The 18868-nt window shown below is 34.5% G+C and overlaps 1 protein-coding gene and 1 long non-coding RNA gene across 6 annotated transcripts in view; one reads left to right on the top strand and one right to left on the bottom strand.

Moving 5' to 3' along the window:
* TFPI (tissue factor pathway inhibitor) overlaps positions 1-18868 on the bottom strand; it is a 105493-nt gene that overhangs the window by 58705 nt on the left and 27920 nt on the right. For 2 of the 5 annotated variants that reach the window (XM_053215418.1, XM_015073960.3), the window contains exon 1: positions 11089-11367. The exons of 1 other annotated variant lie outside the window; for it this stretch is intronic. The gene's annotated coding sequence lies outside the window, so the exon portion shown is untranslated. Of the gene's footprint in view, positions 1-11088; positions 11371-18868 lie in introns of those variants that run through there. 2 more of the 5 variants (XR_003418637.2, XM_053215417.1) reach the window with 2 other exon arrangements.
* LOC128314082 (uncharacterized) overlaps positions 11167-18868 on the top strand; it is a 34680-nt gene continuing 26978 nt past the window's right edge. The window contains exons 1-2 of the long non-coding RNA XR_008295478.1: positions 11167-11276; positions 17143-17261. This is a non-coding gene — a long non-coding RNA (uncharacterized LOC128314082). The remainder of the gene's footprint in view (positions 11277-17142; positions 17262-18868) is intronic.

Here is an 18868-nt window from a genome sequence, read left to right on the forward strand (position 1 = left end):
TCGTGTTTACTTAAAAACTGGCAGTCCACTAGGGAAACATCTACTAGATCTGGCTCCTGTTACAGGAAGTCATATTTCCGGAGACTTGTGTAATGTGAAATTCCCTAATGTTAGTTAATAGGTCACATCATAACACTTATCTGTGTTTTAGATTGTGACAATCTCATTGATAAAAAACTTTGTTACTCTCTTTTACATTCAGAAGCAGTTGTCACATATGAGTTTATAAAGCTGGAGAGTTTCTTCTAAGAATAATACATTAAAAGCTGTTCACTGTGTGAGCCTAACTGCTTGTCATGTATAATGTAAGAAAAAAGTAAAGACAATCCCATAGAAAGGAAACGGTGACAGTAGGGAGAAAGAGCGAATATCTTCATGTTATAACCCAAAAATAAAAACTGAAGTGGAGAGCATGATGATACAATTATATACTATTAGAGATAAAAGGAACCATAGGGATAGGTATTTTTAAGGAGAAAACTGAATCCCACAAACAGACCCCCCCAAAGTCTTACATTTGCAAATTGGCAGAACTTCAATTCAAACATGGGAATTGCGAACATTCAAGGAAAAGGCAACTGGTGCAAGAAAGACCCACTGTTCTTGCAAATATCTTCCTCTTTTTTCCCCTAAAGTGGATTTCAGGTTATTTACAATCTCTAGAAACTAACATTTCATCAAGTTCTAACTAGGGGATTTTTATTCTCTGTTTTGGACCTATGTCCTATAAGTAAAATAAGTCAAGAAGAAACTCATCAATTAAAACAATTTAAAATCTTTAAAAATTTTTCTATGTTTATATATTTAAAGAGGAAAAATAATCTCCCTTTAAATAATACTAAGAAATACTAATTCTTATTGCTAGTTAAGAGAGAACAGAGAGCTGGGAAATTGAGAAGGAAAATTGAGAAGTGATGGGCAGGGAGAGAGGAGAATAAAGAGATAATTAGAAGTTATGAGTTGGGAAAATGTAAATATGTATAAATATTTCTAAAAATCTGTAAGTCAAGTCTGAAGAAAATATGCTATAAATCTTCAAATACTAAAAATATAATGAGCAAAGAGAAATCACGTAGAAACTCATAATAGAGGAAATAATGCCAAAGATTGTTTGTTATATATTTACCCATGATTACCAAAAGTCTTTTAGAACAATATGCGTGGAATTATATTGTCTAGATTTTACAGTTAAATTTGTAAGACTTTTTTTTTTTTTTTTGCTGTTCAGAAGTAGATGTCATTCATTTCTTTGAGTTTATCTTTCCTTATCAGAGTAACTCTGCTTCCCATACTAAGTTTATTTAAAAGCAAAGCGTTTCACAACATACTGTATTCATGTCTTTTCTTTAGCAGGAGGAGGGAGACAAAAGTTGGTATTCTATATCAAACCAAAATGGAGGTTTCTGAGAATTCAGTTCTGCTTAACTACTGAAGCCAATAGCTTCAAATAGAAGGAAATAGAAAAGATACAAATGAATACAATAAATACAGCTGTGAAGAGAAAGAACTGAATATATTAACTGTGTTTTTTTTCTATTATTATCAACATCCATATTTAAAAACAGAACAATATTGGAAGATCTACAGTTGCTTCTATTTTTCCTACTTTTTATATTTGCTTTTCTAGGTACCCATTATAGAGCAAGATAGGAAAATGGTATTGCAGGACCATTGCTTCTCTATATAACTATCTATCTATTTATCTATCAACATATCTATCATCTATTATCTTTTGGTTATACAAATACTGTATTAATTCTAATGAATCTATTAACTCACATTGAATGTAACATCTATGATCAGAGGGTATATGTACTTTGGAAAGACACAGAAAAATGGTTGAGACCCTCCTAATAGGGTTCAAATTAAAACTTTGATTCATAGCTAATGCAATTCAGGTTGATATTACCTTTTTTTTATTTCAAGAGTCAATAACTAAAGTCTGGTCAAGTTTTCTAATTTCCCCTCAGAGTCTCCCGTCATCACAGATTTTGTCTCTGCTTAGACAAATATATTAGAAACTTCTCAATTTTCTGCTTCTGCTTATCTTAGTTTATATGAGAAAAGGACAGCAAAATGTTAGCCCATGTATGGTGTGGGGGGGCCCCAAGCAGACTGCCTCAGGATGGGCCACTTTGGCATAATGATTATTCTGAGCTGAAGGCAATCAACACCTTACGAGCTCAAGAGAAATTTTGGGATAACCTGGTGGTTCAGTCGGTTGAGCGTCCAACTTAACCTCAGGTCATGATCTTGCGGTTTGTGAGTTCAAGTCCCACAGTGGGCTCTGTGCTGACAGCTTAGAGCCTGGAGCCTGCTTCGGATTCTGTGTCTCCTTCTCTCTCTGCCCATCCCCCACTTGTACTCTGTCTCTCAAAAATAAATAACTAAATGTAAAAAAAATTTAAAAAAGAGAGAAATTTTTATTTTCTTTCCCAGAATAAGGGTTACTAGCAGAGATGAGTTTTATGTTGAGTGACCTCAAGATTTGTATGGCAAGGCAAGCATCTAATTACCAAACATCTGTTCTTATTGCTCTGTGAAGTGCATTCCTTTCCTCTGAAGTCTCAGACTCCCTAGTTCAGGATGACATATATACCTCATTTTGCCTGACTGTCTTTGGAATTTCCATGTCTATATGGATTCCCCATACATACGATATTAAATTTTATTTTCTCCATTAATCTGTCTCACATCAATTTGATTCTTAGTCCAGCTAGAAGGATCTTTGAAGAGGAGGAAGCAGGTAACTTTCTTTCTGACTGGAAAAGTATTATGGTTCCAAATATTAGCTAAAAGTTTTGTTTAATCTCTATTTATTTATGTTGAGAGAAAGAGTGCTCACAATCAGGGGAAGGGCAGAGAGGGAGGAAGACAGAGGACCCGATGAAGCAGGATCTGTACTGTCAACACCCAGCCCAATGCAGGGCTCCATCTCATGGACCAAACCGTGAGATCATGACCTGAACCAAAATCAAGAGTAGGATGCTTAACAGACTGAGCCACCCAGGAGCCCCTATGAGCTAAAGATTTTATCCTGAAGTACAGTAAACATGGTGAACCAATAATGATCAGTTTTCTCACTCAGTGAGAGTAATTGCTGGTGAAATAAGTCCTCATATGGAAAAATCCTGGAATTTATGCTTGTGCTCTAATGAAAACTATCTGGAGGTGTCTGAGCTTAGTTCCAGATTGAAACTGCAGCTGTTCGTGACTGTACCCATATGTTTAGATGACATCCTGAGTTCAACTTCTCTGAATCACCACTGTAAAGGAACAGGGAAACCCCAGGGAGCTGAGTCATGGACTTCCAGGAACCATTAGCATGTTGATCTTCAGCTACTTCAATTTAGACTATAAAATGTCAAACCCATAAGAGAATGAGAACTGTAGGCCCAGAGAATGAAAGGCAATTGGTGCCACTTCTTTTTTTTTTCTCATAGGATCCAATAAATAGTTCTCTGTTTTTCTTGGTTCCTCCTCAATGAATGCTCATTATTTTACATTTTTATAAAAACCAGTTAGTTTGTCCAAATTGTCATTTCTTTTTCTCCCATCCAAATTCAGTCTAATACATACTCATATAATCAGGAATCCGATAACCTCTTCTTGTTAAATGCCCTACTTAATTCCTTTGATTGTAATTTTCTGAGAATAGAGAACAGAGTTTTGATTTTTTTGTAAGCTACTTTAAATATTAATAATTAAATTAATTTATACATTATTGAACTGTATGGCATTGCATACTTTTTGTATCATGCAAAGGACCTAATATATAAAAAGCATATTGAGTTAATACTCAGCTTTGAAGATATTAAAAATTGAATCTGCTTATTCAAGTATAATGATAGAACTGAAAGATATCTAAAAATGATTTAATCTCTCCCTTGGCTTTTCAAAAAGATCTTTTCTCAAAGATTTCTTTTTCGTTGGATAACTTTATGGCTTATCTCACACGAAAAACTTTATAAAGAGGAGCTCCTGGCTGTCTCAGTTGGTAGAGCACGAGACTCTTGATATCAGGGTTGTGAGTTCAAACTCCACGTTGGGTGTAGAGATTATTTAAAAATAAAAATCTTCAAAAAAAACTTTACAAAGATAACTTCTTTGTCTAGCCTTCTCTAGGACATATTATTACTTGATACTCTTTTTGATCCTAACTCTATATTCTGTTTTCTTTAGATATTTAATCACATCTCAGGTATGTCCTTCATGGTGAGATATAAGCTACTGAGATCTGAGGGAAATTAGACTCCTTTCTAAAATACAAATACACACATGCACAGATATTTTTTATGCACATTTCTGGGCATCTGTGGATGCCCACTCACTCTGTTGAATTGAGGCGTCCAGTACCTACTACAAGGAGAGACCGTCACTTGTATGTCTCTGGTTTCTGAATATGGAGATGATGATATGGAATGCAGATAAGTGGTAGTGGGGAGAGTAATGTTGATATAACAATGAAATGGCAAACAATGGTATTTCAAGGACTTTTTACTTTTTAAAGGGCTTTAATTAATGCATGCAAACTTAAAATGGCTTTAAATGAACTGACCATATATAGAAAAAATTTTAAAAAAGCAATCTCTTGCCATGTGAATTGTGGCTAATTTAAGTTCTCCTGGATTAAACATCTTTCTTTAGTTGATACATTCATCAGCAATTCCTTAAGAGAAAACATACACAGCATACACAAAAAGGTTAATCCTGGGAAGACTAAAATAGGAATAAAATTATGGGCACTAAAAAAAAGGTTTAGGTGTTTCTAAGATAAATTGCTTATCTCACAATTTTTTGAGAAAGCACATTAACATCAGGTTGTGGATGCACAATAATTTCTTTGTTGTGTACCTGTTTCCTATCCTCATGGACTGAACAACTATGCTAAAAGAGATTAAAACCACAGAACTCCAATAAGATATATAGAAATCTGAATAATGTACCCACTTTCACCTGATTATAAGACCAAATTCTAATGCTAAATATAAATTTTGTCTACAGCATTTATCATTTGGGATTATGTTTGCCTCAACTGGTATAAATAATTGAGCTTTGAGGTATTTCAAGCATCTTAATTAATATACATGTAATTGGAGTCCTGGAAAGAAAGGAATGTGCCTAAGAAGGCAAATGGCATCAGATGGAAATGTGGATCTATACAAAGGAATGAAGATGCCAGAGCATGTAACTACATGGGCAAATATAAAAGATTTTTTTTAACATTTAAATCTCTTTAAAAGATAATTAGCTCATCAATTTGACAAATGTATCCTACTAATATAAGATGTTAATAAAATGAGTTTGGAGCATATGGCTAGTCTTTTTAGCTTCATAAATTTTCTGTAAATCTAAATGTATTTAAGTAAAAAGTTTATTTTAAAAAGATGACTAATTGAAACCAGAATAAATTTATAACATGTAAGGAAACAAAGTATATGGCAACAATAGCACAAAGGCCAGGGAAGGAAAAGTAGAAGTACACTGTTTGAAGTTTCTTGTACTATTAGAGAAATGGCTTAACATCTCTTGAAAGTAGAATGGGATGAGTCAAAGATGTATACTCTCAGCCCCCAAACAACCACTAAAATAACAACGAAGGATAGCAAATAAACCAACAAAGGCAATAAAATATTATCATACATAATACTGAATTCAAAAGACCCCAAGTAAGTAAAAAAGAAAACAAAAATAGATAGGACCAATAGAACAACAGCTAAGTGAGAGACATGAATTCAAACCTATCAATGATCACATCAAATATAAATGCTCTAAGCACTCTAATTTAAAGGCAAATATTTCCCGATTGAGTAAAGCATCAAGACCAAATTATATATTGCCTAAAAGTCCATTTTATTTATGAACAAACAAGTGAAAAATGAAAAGATCTTAATATAGACTGATAAAAGAATAGAGAATGTACAAACCACTAATATCAAGAAATGAAGGTTTCACATTATTACAGATTCTAGTATAAGGAAATAGTCATATGCGTATAAATTTGACAACTTAGATAATTGGACCAATTTCTTGAAAGACAAACTACCAAAGTTCACTCAAGAAGAAATGAATAATCTGAATAGCTTATAATTATTTTTTATTGAATTTTGTAATTACAAACCTTTCCACAAAGAAAATTTCAGTCCCAGATGGTTTCACTGATGAATGCCACCAAATATTTAAAGAAGACATGATACAAATTTTACATTAACTACTCCAGAAAATTTAACAGAAGGTAAGGAGTACTTGCCAATTCAATCTGTAAGGCCTGAATTACCCTGATACCAAAACCAAAAACGACAATATGAATAAAAAACATTAGCCTCCAGGACAGCAATATCAGGTAAAAATAGGTTCCAGTTTGCATCAGGAAACAAAACAGGAAGATCCTGTTTTAAGTTTTTAAAATTTAGGTATCCAATATTATAATATTTGTACTTTCATTCTATTGAGAAAATATAAAAGGTATATTATCATGAATCTAGAATTCTTCACACTGAATTCTTTTTTTTTTAATGTGAAATTTATTGTCAAATTGGTTTCCATACACTGAATTCTTTTTAATAGTTTTCTGTTTCTATTTTTTATTGTGGTAAAGTAGATATACCATGAAATTTGCTATTTTAACCATTTTTTTAACATCTAATTTTGAGAAAGAGAGAGAGAGAGAGAGAACGAACAACTGGGGAGGGACAGAGAGAGGGAGGGAGAGAATCTCAAGCAGGTTCTATGCTGTCAACACAGAGCCCGACATGCTCAAGCTCATGAACCATGAGATCATGACCTGAGGTGAAATTAAGAGTTGGAGGCTTAACTGACTGAGCCACGCAGGTGCCCCTGCTATTTTAACCATTTTTAAGTGTACAACTCAGTAGCATTAATTACATTCACAGTGTTGTACAATCATTTCTGCTATCAACTGCTGAAATTTCTCATCACTCCAAACAGAAACTCTGTATGCATTAATCAGTAACTCACCATTTATCCCTTCCTCTAGATGCTGGTAAACTCTAATCTACTCCCTGGCTCTATGAATTTGTCTATTCTGGATATACACATGGAACTATATGCTATATGTTCTTCTGTGTCTGGTTTATTTCACTTTAGCATGCTTTCAAGGTCCATTCTTGTAGTATGAATCAGAAATTCATTCATTTTACATTCATGCATATTTGAAAATAGTTGGCACAAAAAAGAGCAAGAGTAGGCATATGATATTTTAATATAATCATTTTGATTCATTTTGTAAGATAATTTGAAGTTTCCTAAATGGATTTTAAAAATATCAAAAGTTTGCAACAAACACTATTATTCTGAAGGCTCATCCCATTACTAAAGTTTACTTCATTTTTAAGTCTTGTAAAGTAAAGAACGAGGTGATGCTTAGAGATGGGATATTATGGGATTTGAGGCGAGGATAGACATTGATATGAATCATGAAGAGGAGAGATTAACTGAGGTTGGCAGCAGAGTGGTGGCGGCACTGAGGGTGTGGTACAGTTGAAGGATGCCAGTGGTAAATTATGCTTGGTAATAAAAACACTACATTTTATTAGTGCCATATTGATTGATACTTTCACATTTCTGATGTTGAAATAGTCTAATCAACAACATATAATATTTATTCAGTCTACAGAGAATGCTACTATGCTATTATTACATTTTGATTAGGGAATTCCTTGCAGTAAGTCCATGTCACCTCAGGGAACTGTGGTCCACCAGACAGAACAATTGGAATAGAAATACTGCATCACTGGCACTTCTACTACGGATCACGGTGTCCTTTTACTCTTTGTTTTTAAAATAAATTTAAAATGTGTTTGTTCCAACTAAGAGAGAACATAGGATCCCAAAGGAAGTCCTGAAGAGAGATGAACATAGCAAATTTGACATGGATCCAGTGCTTTTTGTTATTGGTTCTGGAAAGAAGAAATGTGGCAATGACTAGGTCATCCTTAGCCTTTTGGTAGTTGAATCCTAAGCTTTGGTTCTACATGACACCCGCCACTTGGAGAAGAAGTGAAGACAAGGAAAAAAGAGTAGTGAGAAGACTGGGCTCCTGGCAATGATACATCACACCAAGAAACCAGTCATGGAGGATTTCAGAGACCTACTAGAGAAAGAACCTTCTGGAATATCTTGCAACATTTCTTCATTTTGATGAAATTTAATATTCAGAAACAAGGACTTTAATAGTCACTCAATTTCTTGAATTCAGATATCTCCAAGGCACAAACAAAAAATTATAGCTTTGGTATATTTCTATAAAAGGTATAATACATTTAAGAATATTTTTTGTTTTTAGGGGCTCTTGGATGGCTCAGTGGGTTAACTGTCCAACTCTTGATTTGCGTTCAGGTCCCAATCTCACGGTTTGTGACTTTGAGCCCCGTATCAGGCTCTGTGCTGACAGTGGGGAGACTGCTTGGAGTTCTCTCTCTCTCTCTCTCTCTCTCTCTCTCTCTCTCTCTCTCTCTCTCTCCCCCTCTCTCTCTGTGACCCTCTCCCACTCTCTCTCTCTCTTTCTCTCAAAATAAGTAAATAGACTTTAACAACAACAACAAAAGAACATTTTTGTTTTTAAAAAGACAAATGTGTAAATTAATTTCCCAAGTTAAATGTTTTAGATGGAAAACAAAAACGGGAGGGTGCTAGAGTCAGGCTTTACTGAAATAGGTGAATTATAGTACAGTTCTTAAATCATGTCTACATAGCAAAAATAAATTGTTGATATAATTAACTTATTTTAACCAATATTATCATTCAACTTATTTATGTATACTAATAAATAAGGTATTTTTAAAAAATCCTATTCTAAGTACTTCCCTTCCCTTTTCATATTGTTTCTCCTGCCCTTTATTCTTTTATTTTGCAAAGATTTTTACTTTGCACTTTTTTTCCTGCTAATTAGGTAGTGATCGGAGTTGAAATGTGTCTTAAAAGTTTGTGACACTGAATTTAAACCAACCATTTCTAAAGAATATATAGCATTTACTATTTGGTCAGTTGCTAGGTATTCTGAGAATAAGTAAAGCCTTTTGAACTTGGCCTTTTCTTCCAGTAGTTACTCATCTTGTCCAATTATCTTTTGAATTTGAATAATATAGATAAAATAATGGTCAGGAAATTAATTCTCAAGAGAAGAGTAAATTAATATTATAAAAAGTATAGTTTAATAACACAATTTCCCACTTCATAGATTATTTTATTTTTAAATTTAGCAAAAATGTTTATAATAGAAGATTCTAGTCAGAATAGTTGTATGACCAACAAGCAAGTGAAGCCTAGAGTTACAATCAGACCAGCAAGCACCAACTGATGGCATAATCCATTTGAACAGGAGCCACATTTTGATCTAGTCTATTGAATGTAAAACAAATACTTAAAAGTATCAGACCATACCTTTAAAAAAACAAACACAAAACAAAACTTGTGCCATTCAGCAAACCTAATGGAAAGAGGAACCAAACAGTAATATGTATGTCATTAAAGTTCTCCAACAACATTCTTTAATTTTTTAATTAAAAATTTTTTTTAATGTTTTTATTTAATTTTGGAGAGAGAGAGAGAGAGAGAGAGACAGGGCACGAGCAGGGGAGGGGCAGAGAGAGAGGGAGACACAGAATCCGAAGCAGGCTCCAGGCTCTGAGCTGTCAGCACAGAGCCCAACGCAGAGCTAGAACCTGTGAACTGCAAGATCATGACTTGAGCCAAAGTTGGATGCTTAACCGATTAAGCCACCCAGGTGCCCTTCTCCAAGTATTTTAAAGTTTTGCTTTTACATCTATAATGTTAATTACCTGTATTTACATTAATATTTAACCCCTTTGATCCCTATGAATATCTTATATAATTTTAACCCATAGGCTCTGAATTAAATTGCATACTCCAATACATTTTCAAAGACAGTATTCATTTTTTAGTTTAAAGATTAGAGGAGATACAGATAAAATGTCTTGAAATAATCATGCACTAGAATGATGAATTAAAAACAATCTAAAACTGTTTTAGGAAAGGATTTTCTTAGGTTTAAAAACTTTGCAGTATCTCAAAATTGACATGTTTCCCTTCTGATGTAAATACTATGCCTTTATACATAAAATATGACTCTCTGGGCTGTAGATTTCCTGCTTGGGTTCTGCCCTCTGTGTTTATCACACAATTTACAAAGTCATTTTGTGACTAATTTCCAGAGCACTGAGTCACACTGTGGCTGTTGCTTATCTTTTCTTTTTTTCCTACATGGCACTGTTTGGCCTTCATTTTTTGGTATTACTTACACAAATGAGCTTTTTCCATAGTTAAATAACTTTGTCTCATTGTAGTTCGGTGGTTGTGTACTTTTATATTATGTGCTTTTATTGGCTACCCGAAGCAAATTTTAATGTTTCATAACCAACATGAACATGATAGTACATCATGTAGGTATGTGATCTATTGCTTTAATTAACATCATTGTACTACAAATAGTGAAATGATATATATTCTTATTTAAGTATCTTAGAATGTGAGTTTTATTCTTCGAAGGCTTGTAAAGTATTTCCTTAGAGAGATTAGTTAATACAGGCATAAAATATTTAATTTAGTTTACAAGAATTCTAATATTTATGCTTCATTTTAACTACCAACAATTAAAGGTTATGGAAGAAGGTTCTTTAAACATAAGGCTGCCAGGGAGTCTCTCAATCATATTTCTTTATATGTTAATATATACTATTTAAAAGTAAACCAAATCTTCAGAAAATTCCAATTAAACACACAATTAGTAACAAATTGCTACCACAAGCTAAGAATTACAAAAAAGACTACATCTCACCAACTTCTTACAAAAATGTTCAAGGTCTTCAAGCATAAATATATACTGCATATATATTTGCATTAGAACTAAATGCAAAGTGCTGAGAACTTAATTTTGCACTGAAATATGAGTTTACTTTGTTTACAGAGAAGAGTCAATTTTCTTTATAGGGTTACAGACAATGGTCCTCCCCTACCAGCCTTTACCTCTCAGTACCCTGTTTTTCTCCCAAGAAAAAATAAATAAAGGTTATTTCTCATGGGCTAGAAAGTATATTGCCAAGTACTCACGAGTCAAATCTCTGAAGAAAGTTCTTGGAAAGATTTTTTTCAAAGCGGAGTTGAGGTTATTTTGTTTTCCCTTCCAGGCACTGAAGAGAAGATTTATCTTTTCTACTTCTTTTAAACAGATCAAGAAACTGGGGAGTGGAGAATAGTGAAAGAAATGTAATCTGATCCTACTAGCAGTGAAGGGCGAGGTAAGAATTTGATGATTATGTAGCCCAAAGTCGCTCCTGTCTATTGGAGCAAAGAGGGAGCCCCAGAGCTGGTTTCAGAGATCACAGGCAGTTGGGAATAGCCAGGCTTCCTGTTTAGGTCACTCCAATAGTATTTAGGCTAATTTCGCCAAACACTTTGAAAGGCTTTTCTATTATGGACAAAATGAAGGAAACAGAATTCAGAATTACTGTTCTTGAAGAACTATATCTTTCACTTTCCAGGATTCTTTTTATAATCAGTTAAAAAAAGAAAAAAAACACTTTTCCCCTCAGAGCTATATATTTTTACAATATATATTTACTATTACATTGTTACTTAATAAAATGACCTCTTTTTCCAGTTTGTTTTTTCTTCAAATTATTTTATCCACATTATCGGTATACTTAAGAAAACAATCTGAGGGCTTCTGAAGTTTCCTAGGATTAGAGAATTATCTATTGCAGAATGATGGGCTGTGAACCCTGAACCTCAGCTCTTTGCTAGTTTTGCAGCTTTGGTCAATTATTTAAACTCTCTGAGCATCCATTTCTTTTTCCCTAACATAATAATAATAAAGGTTTTTAAGTTTGATATATGTAGTAAATGGATTAATACATATATGTATACGTATAAACATATATAAAGCACTTAAGACACGCACCTTCAATAAATGTAAATTTTTGTGTTTATTACTATTGTTTATATTATGATGATAATGATATTATTATTTCACATAATTTGTAAATTCTTAAATATGTCCAATTGTTCTGCTGTAAGTTGCTGTCATGAGGTTAACCTTTAGTGTTTTCTTTTTTTTTCAATATATGAAGTTTATTGTCAAATTGGTTTCCATACAACACCCAGTGCTCATGCCAAAAGGTGTCCTCCTCAATACCCATCCCCCACCCTCCCTTCCCTCCCACCCCCCACCCTCCCTTCCCTCCCACCCCCCATCAACCTTCAGTTTGTTCTCAGTTTTTTTTTTATTAAAAATTTTTTTTCAACGTTTATTTATTTTTGGGACAGAGAGAGACAGAGCATGAACGGGGGAGGGGCAGAGAGAGAGGGAGACACAGAATCGGAAACAGGCTCCAGGCTCTGAGCCATCAGCCCAGAGCCTGACGCGGGGCTCGAACTCCCGGACCGCGAGATCGTGACCTGGCTGAAGTCGGACGCTTAATGGACTGCGCCACCCAGGTGCCCCTGTTCTCAGTTTTTAAGAGTCTCTTATGCTTTGGCTCTCTTCCACTAACCTTTAGTGTTTTCATAATGGAATTATGATCATATCAGACTAAGATCACTAAAGATTTCCTACGATTTCAGAATCTACTATTCCATTAAGGTTTCAGTCATTTGATCAAAAAATCCATCAGTTCCCTGTTTTTCCCTTTTTAGATTGTCTTTGTGCCTTTGGCTTTTCTTTTTTTGTTTGTTTCATTCCTTTAATCTTTGTGTGAGGGGTAACTTTTCTTCTTCTGTATTTTTAATATTTATTAAATGATTATTAGGGGTCTAGCACATAAATAACCTCATTTAATTCTCACAACTAGCTTGTGAAGGTGCCCAGGACAGGCCACCCCAAGATGGCTCAATTTGGCATGAAGATTATTTTTTATTTAAAAGCACTCAAAACTCAGCAGATTCAGAAAAGACTGTTTACCTTCCCCACGACAGCCTAAAAGGATTTAGACAGAGGATCTGCTTCGGAAATAGAACTATCACTAGAGATAACTACATTATGATATGAACTAGGCATGGTAGAGAAGAACCTAGCAAGACCTGTTTGATCAAAGTCTCTAGGTCCTATTGTTTTTGATAGCCCTGCAAATGTTTGTTTACCGAATATTTACTCTTTTTTATCTTCCAGTGAATTGCATGCTTTCCGTTTGAAGTATCAGACCCCTAACCGCTCCTTAGTTCAGAGTGACACATATACCTCATTTTGCTTGTCTTTGGAATTTCCATGTGTGTGTGGATTTCCCATATGTACAAGATTAAATTTTATTTTCTCCTGTTTATCTCATGTCAATTTAATTCTTATTCCAGCTAGAAGGACCTTGAAGGACAAATAAAATTCTTTCCTCTAGACAATGGTGTAGGAGAGAAAAAATAATTTTCCCTCTACCCTTCTAGGTTCTTGGGTGAGACCACCCTGTAATAAAAGATTTACAGGGAAAAACAAACAGAAGTTTAGTAACATGTATACTTTCTGTAAACATAGGATATACCCAGGAAAACAGAATGACTCCTTGAAGTGGCCCAAGCTACCATCTTAAACATCTCTAAAGACAAAAGATGATGTTGGGGGTGAGTGAGCCAGTTATGGGAGACTATCAGGAAAAGCACAGCAAACAAGGATTAGGTTGCTATGCAAATTTAAGTCTTTGCCTTCTCCACTGATAAATTTTTAAAGATTTAGTTATTCTCTTCTTCCTGACACACAGAGGGAGATGCCTGTACTGATGGGGATTTCTTGTATAAACGTAAATGTCCCTTAATAAAAGACTTCTCCTTTTTCTTTTTTTTTTTTAACTTTTTAAAATGTTTGTTTATTTTTGAGAGAGAGAGAGACAGAGCATGAGTGAGGGAAGGGCAGAGAGAAGAGGAAACAGAACTTGAAGCAGGCTCCAGGCTCTGAGCTGTCTGCACAGAGCCCAACAGGGTTCGAACCCACAAACCCCAAGATTATGACCTGAGCCGAAGTCAGACGCTTAACCGACTAAGCCACCCAGGGGCCCCGATAACTTCTCCATTTTCAAAGCTTTTCCTGTGTCTGTTGTTTTTTTAAAAATAATCACCCTAAGTAAGAGATACAGACTTTCAGTTATGGAATGAATGTCATGAGGATAAAAGGTACAACATGGGGAATACGGTCAATACTATTGTAATAGTGTTGTAATAGATGGTAGGTAGCTACACTTGTGATGAGCATAGTATAATGTTAGTTCAATCACTGTGTTGAAACTAATGTGATATTATCAGCTATACTTCAATTAAAGAAATTTAAGTAAATAAAAGTTATAAAGCAAGCCAATGAAATATTAAATAAAAATAAAGCCTTTCTAACTTGGCCAAAAACCAAAAACAAAACCAAAACAAAACAAAAAACCCCACAACAAAAAACAGCCTAAAATAGTCCTTATGCCAGAGAGGCATGTTTTTGGGATGACAAATCCTGCTCCCTTCTAATGGCTGTTCTACAGGTTTTGGAAGGTTAAGTATAGTTTGTGGAGCTCTGATTCACATTGTGTGGTCTGACTTCAAAGTGCAGATGCTTAAACACTCTTTTGTGTTTTCTCACACCTATTCTGTACTTCATACCAAAAAACCCCAAAAAACAAACAAACAAAAAACTTTGCTGTGTGCATTAAAACTTTGGTTTTAACAATGAAACTTTGCTGCATAATTACCCCTTATTACCTCAGACTCTGCCTCTCAAGCATATTCAGTGTTCCCTTCCTACTCACATTCGTGAGGAAATTTGCCTGGTTTTGGATTGGAATGAACACTGATTAATTTGGGGGCTAATCTACAGGCTTTGTTGGGGTAGAATTAAGCTCAGCCAATCAGATTTCTTTTTTCGAACTTGAACTAAGAGCTGTAGAAAAAGTATAGAGTAGGTGCCAAGCTCTTAACTAAAAAGCTGACATAGAGAAAGAGCTGGCAGCTGTAATGATATATGCAAGATGATTATGTGGAGAGAGAATGATGAAAAGAATGACAGAGAATGTACAGCCTCTGAGAGGAGATGAGAAAGAATGAAAGCAAGACAAGACTGGGAACAGGAGAGGTGAGAGAGGGTGTCTAAATTCTACAGCAAAGTCCTTCTCCAGGTCTACTTCCAGTTCTCCTAAGTACTCAAAAACATACATCCTTGTAGTACTCAATCCCTGTTTCCCTTGTTAAAAAGATAACCAGAGGCCCAAAATGGCATCACTTAGGCCAAGTCACTAAACTGGGGCTTAATACCTAATTGCAATTTCAACCTCCCCCAGCAGAAAGGTAAATCTTAACCTGTTAGTCTGGAATTTCCTGATAAGCACCAGTGAAGTAATCTGTCACATGGGCCCTCACACATCCCCAAAGGCAGATAAGATAATTCACCCAATATTGACCTCCTGCCCTTCACTCTAAGGAAAAGTGACCTTGCCTGGAACAATCCTTTCTTTTGTTTTACTTTCTTGTTCCACCTACTTCCTATAAAAAACCTTCCATTTTGTACAACTCCTTGGAGCTCTCCTCTATTTTCTAGATGGGATGCTGCCCAGTTTATGAACTGCTTAACAAAACCAACTGGCAATTGGTTAGATTCATATCTACTTGGTTGAATTTCTGCTCTTTAGCACACTAAAATCTTGAGAAATCTTTTTTATTATGTGAAGAACTTTATTTGAAAGAGTGGCAGCTGAGCCAAAAATAATTTCCCAGAAATCATCAATTTCATATTTATGTTGCATCAGTGAAAACTTTTCACCATTTTCTTCCATATAACTTACACAAACTGGAATATTCTTGTGCGGAAGAGAGCCTGGGGACATGAAGGTCAATTATTAAGATAAGATAGTCTGTCACTACCCTGCTTTGTGGACTCACATTTTCTCTTCTCTGAGGATTACGTGCACTCCCTCTTGTAGTTCTGCCACCAGCTTGCCATTCCACTGTGTACAAGTCAGTGTAAGTCTAAATTAGTCGGAAAAAAAAAATTTTCTCACCAACAATTTGACTCTTTGCCATTGTATCTTAAAGTTCTTTGTATCTAATCAGCATCTGGATTTTCAACTGCCCACCTAATACTAAGTTACTTTCCTTTTCATTCCTTACCATTCTGTTCACTTTTTCTTTCCAACCACCACACAACACAAATAACATTCCAGGCTCTTACTAGGAGTTTGTTTAATTCATATCCAAGCTAGGAAATAGTCTTTTTTTTCTTTACTTGTTCTATATATCAGAAAACATTTCCTAATTTACCCATTAAGAATTTTTTCCATTAAAATATACTGAATGTTTCAACAAGTTCAGGCAACTAACTAGATGAGTGAGACAAATATGGAAGGAAATTAATTCCTTGAAGGAACTATGAGAAGAGTACACTATGAGGAACTATGAGAAGAGTTCTCTGCTGTAGGACAGAGAACAAACTTAGGATGTCAAAAACCAAAATATACAGAAGTTTTGATAAACATCTAAAATGAAATTAAGTTGTCTCACATTGAACAACTATTTTATTCATGTCTGTTTACTCTAAAGTATGTGAAAGATTAGACATTCTATTGCTTTATATTTCAACCAATTACTTATCACAAAGTCACAAAGTGTGACTACAAAGGTCTTGAATTGGATTCGGCAAGGGATGAGTGTTTGAGCTTCAATTCTTTGTCTCAGCCTTCATCCTTTATCTAGAATATAAACCATGGACAGCTTGTAGTTCACTTTCCTGAGAATGAATTTCTGAAATCTGATCAGCAAATGGAAACGTTACACATTTTCAGATTTCAAATGTAAAAAAGAATGGCATCTAAATTTTATCAAATTGTATCCAGAGAAACTCTGTGTAATAGGTATGACACATACAAACATGGGTACAAAATTGCTTCTATTTATTTTATTATGAACAAAACAAATTAACTCTCAAGCCCCTATTTTTACTGATACGAAAATTCGTTTTGCTTTGGTTTGTTTTAACCATGAAGTATCTCAATTATCTTAATTTCTAAAAGGAGTTTTCTAAAAGCAATTCTTCTCATAGGGAAGTAGGGGCTTAGATATATGTCAGGGAGTAAGGGAATACTTAGCTTCTTTGTCTACTTTTCTCTGTGGTAAATTATATTATTTGTTCAAACATATTTGCTGCACCTCCCACAGAGTCCTTCCTTGATAACCAAGAGACAAGAGGATATTTTCCCTCCACATTGACATCAAGTTTTGCTATATTGCTAGGTTTGGTTCATAGAATGAGCAGATAAAAAACAAAGAAGTAGTAGGTAAGTAGATTTTTATGAGGTTTGTGAGAAGTTTATGAATTTTATGATTCTGTAGTTTTGTTTTTTTCATTTTCTCTGACAAATGACTCTCCTGACCCACATGATCCAGATCATTCAACGCACAAAGGTGAGTGAAAATAAACGCTTTCTTGCTAAAAACCCTGTAAATTTGGGGGTACTTTGCTATCAAGTGTTAAGTAGATATACATAATATACACTCTACTTATATATCTTCTTCCCTCATAGATATATTATCTTGACTGCATCCATATTATTATATTACATAATCTTGAATACAGAACTATGGATACCTGGTTACTAAATTTAGACCCCTGGACCTCATTCCTTCTGTCTTTCTGGAGCCCTATTCCCTTTTTTTTCCCCCCTTTTCTTCCTATGCACTTGATTGTAGGATATGAAGTCTTAGGGGGGGAGTGCTTTCTGGAAATTTACTGATGGTAAACAACAGTATAAACAAAATTAAGCACCAATCAATTTGAAATATGTTGTGGATTAAAACAAATTCTTGTTAGCAGTATAATCATAACAAAAAGGTTTTTAGGAATTTTATGGTCACAAGCTGACTCCATCTACAGAAAAATAAATTCTTCTCAAACTAGACTGAATTTTCACATGGAAATCAGAATGAGTGCATAAATGCAAACTTGAGAACTGGAATCATTATGTTACTTTTGTTTTGTCTAGTTCATGTTTTAATTAATAGTGTATATTTTCTTATTTTTTTTATGAGAATGGTTATTGAGAAGTAGTGGTAACAGTGGGAACTTGAAGGTCTACTCATGGTTGAGGGTTATTTAGCATTCTCAAGAGAGTCTCCACAGGACTCTCAGTTATAACTTACATTATTAATAGGCAGATATCTTGAGCAAATGATTTTTCTCATGAGACAAAAAAATATTAACTAAAAAAATAGAGAAAGCTAAATCTTTCTATCATCTGTGCTTAAACATTGCATTTCACAGTTACTGCTACTTATTGATATCTTTATTTATTTATTTTTTATTTATTATTATTTTTTATATCTTTATTTATTTTTGAGAGAGTGAGAGATAGAGTGAGAGCAGGGGAGGAACACAGAGAGAGGGAGACACAGAATCCGAAGCAGGCTCCAGGCTCTGAGCTGTCAGCACAGAGCCCGATGTGGGGCTTGAACCCACGAATCATGAGATCATGACCTGAGCTGAAGTTGGACACTCAACCGACTGAGCCACCCAGGCGCCCCTACTTATTGATATTTTTAAAATGTAATGTCTCAGAGGAAAAACAAAACAAGTTGAATTCCTAGCTTCTTCTTTCTAGGTTTTTAGAATCAGATATTCTATTAGATAGCATGGTAAGATTAGTTAGAACTTTCACTTTCATTAATGTGATTTTTTTTTCCTAATCATATTTAGTTTGTCTAACTCCTTCTGGGAGAATCTGGAATGTATATCTGTATCTCTAAAATGTGAACAAAGAGTAAATTCTGTTGCTTTTCATTGATGCGTATAAGATTCATCATACATCTGCCTCTGTGAAGTAACTCCTATGGAAGTGACATGACTGTTAAAAGGGTATCATACAATCTTAGGTCACAATAATTGATC

The sequence above is a fragment of the Acinonyx jubatus genome, chromosome C1 (assembly GCF_027475565.1).
Source record: "Acinonyx jubatus isolate Ajub_Pintada_27869175 chromosome C1, VMU_Ajub_asm_v1.0, whole genome shotgun sequence".
NCBI classification, from domain to species: domain Eukaryota; kingdom Metazoa; phylum Chordata; class Mammalia; order Carnivora; family Felidae; genus Acinonyx; species Acinonyx jubatus.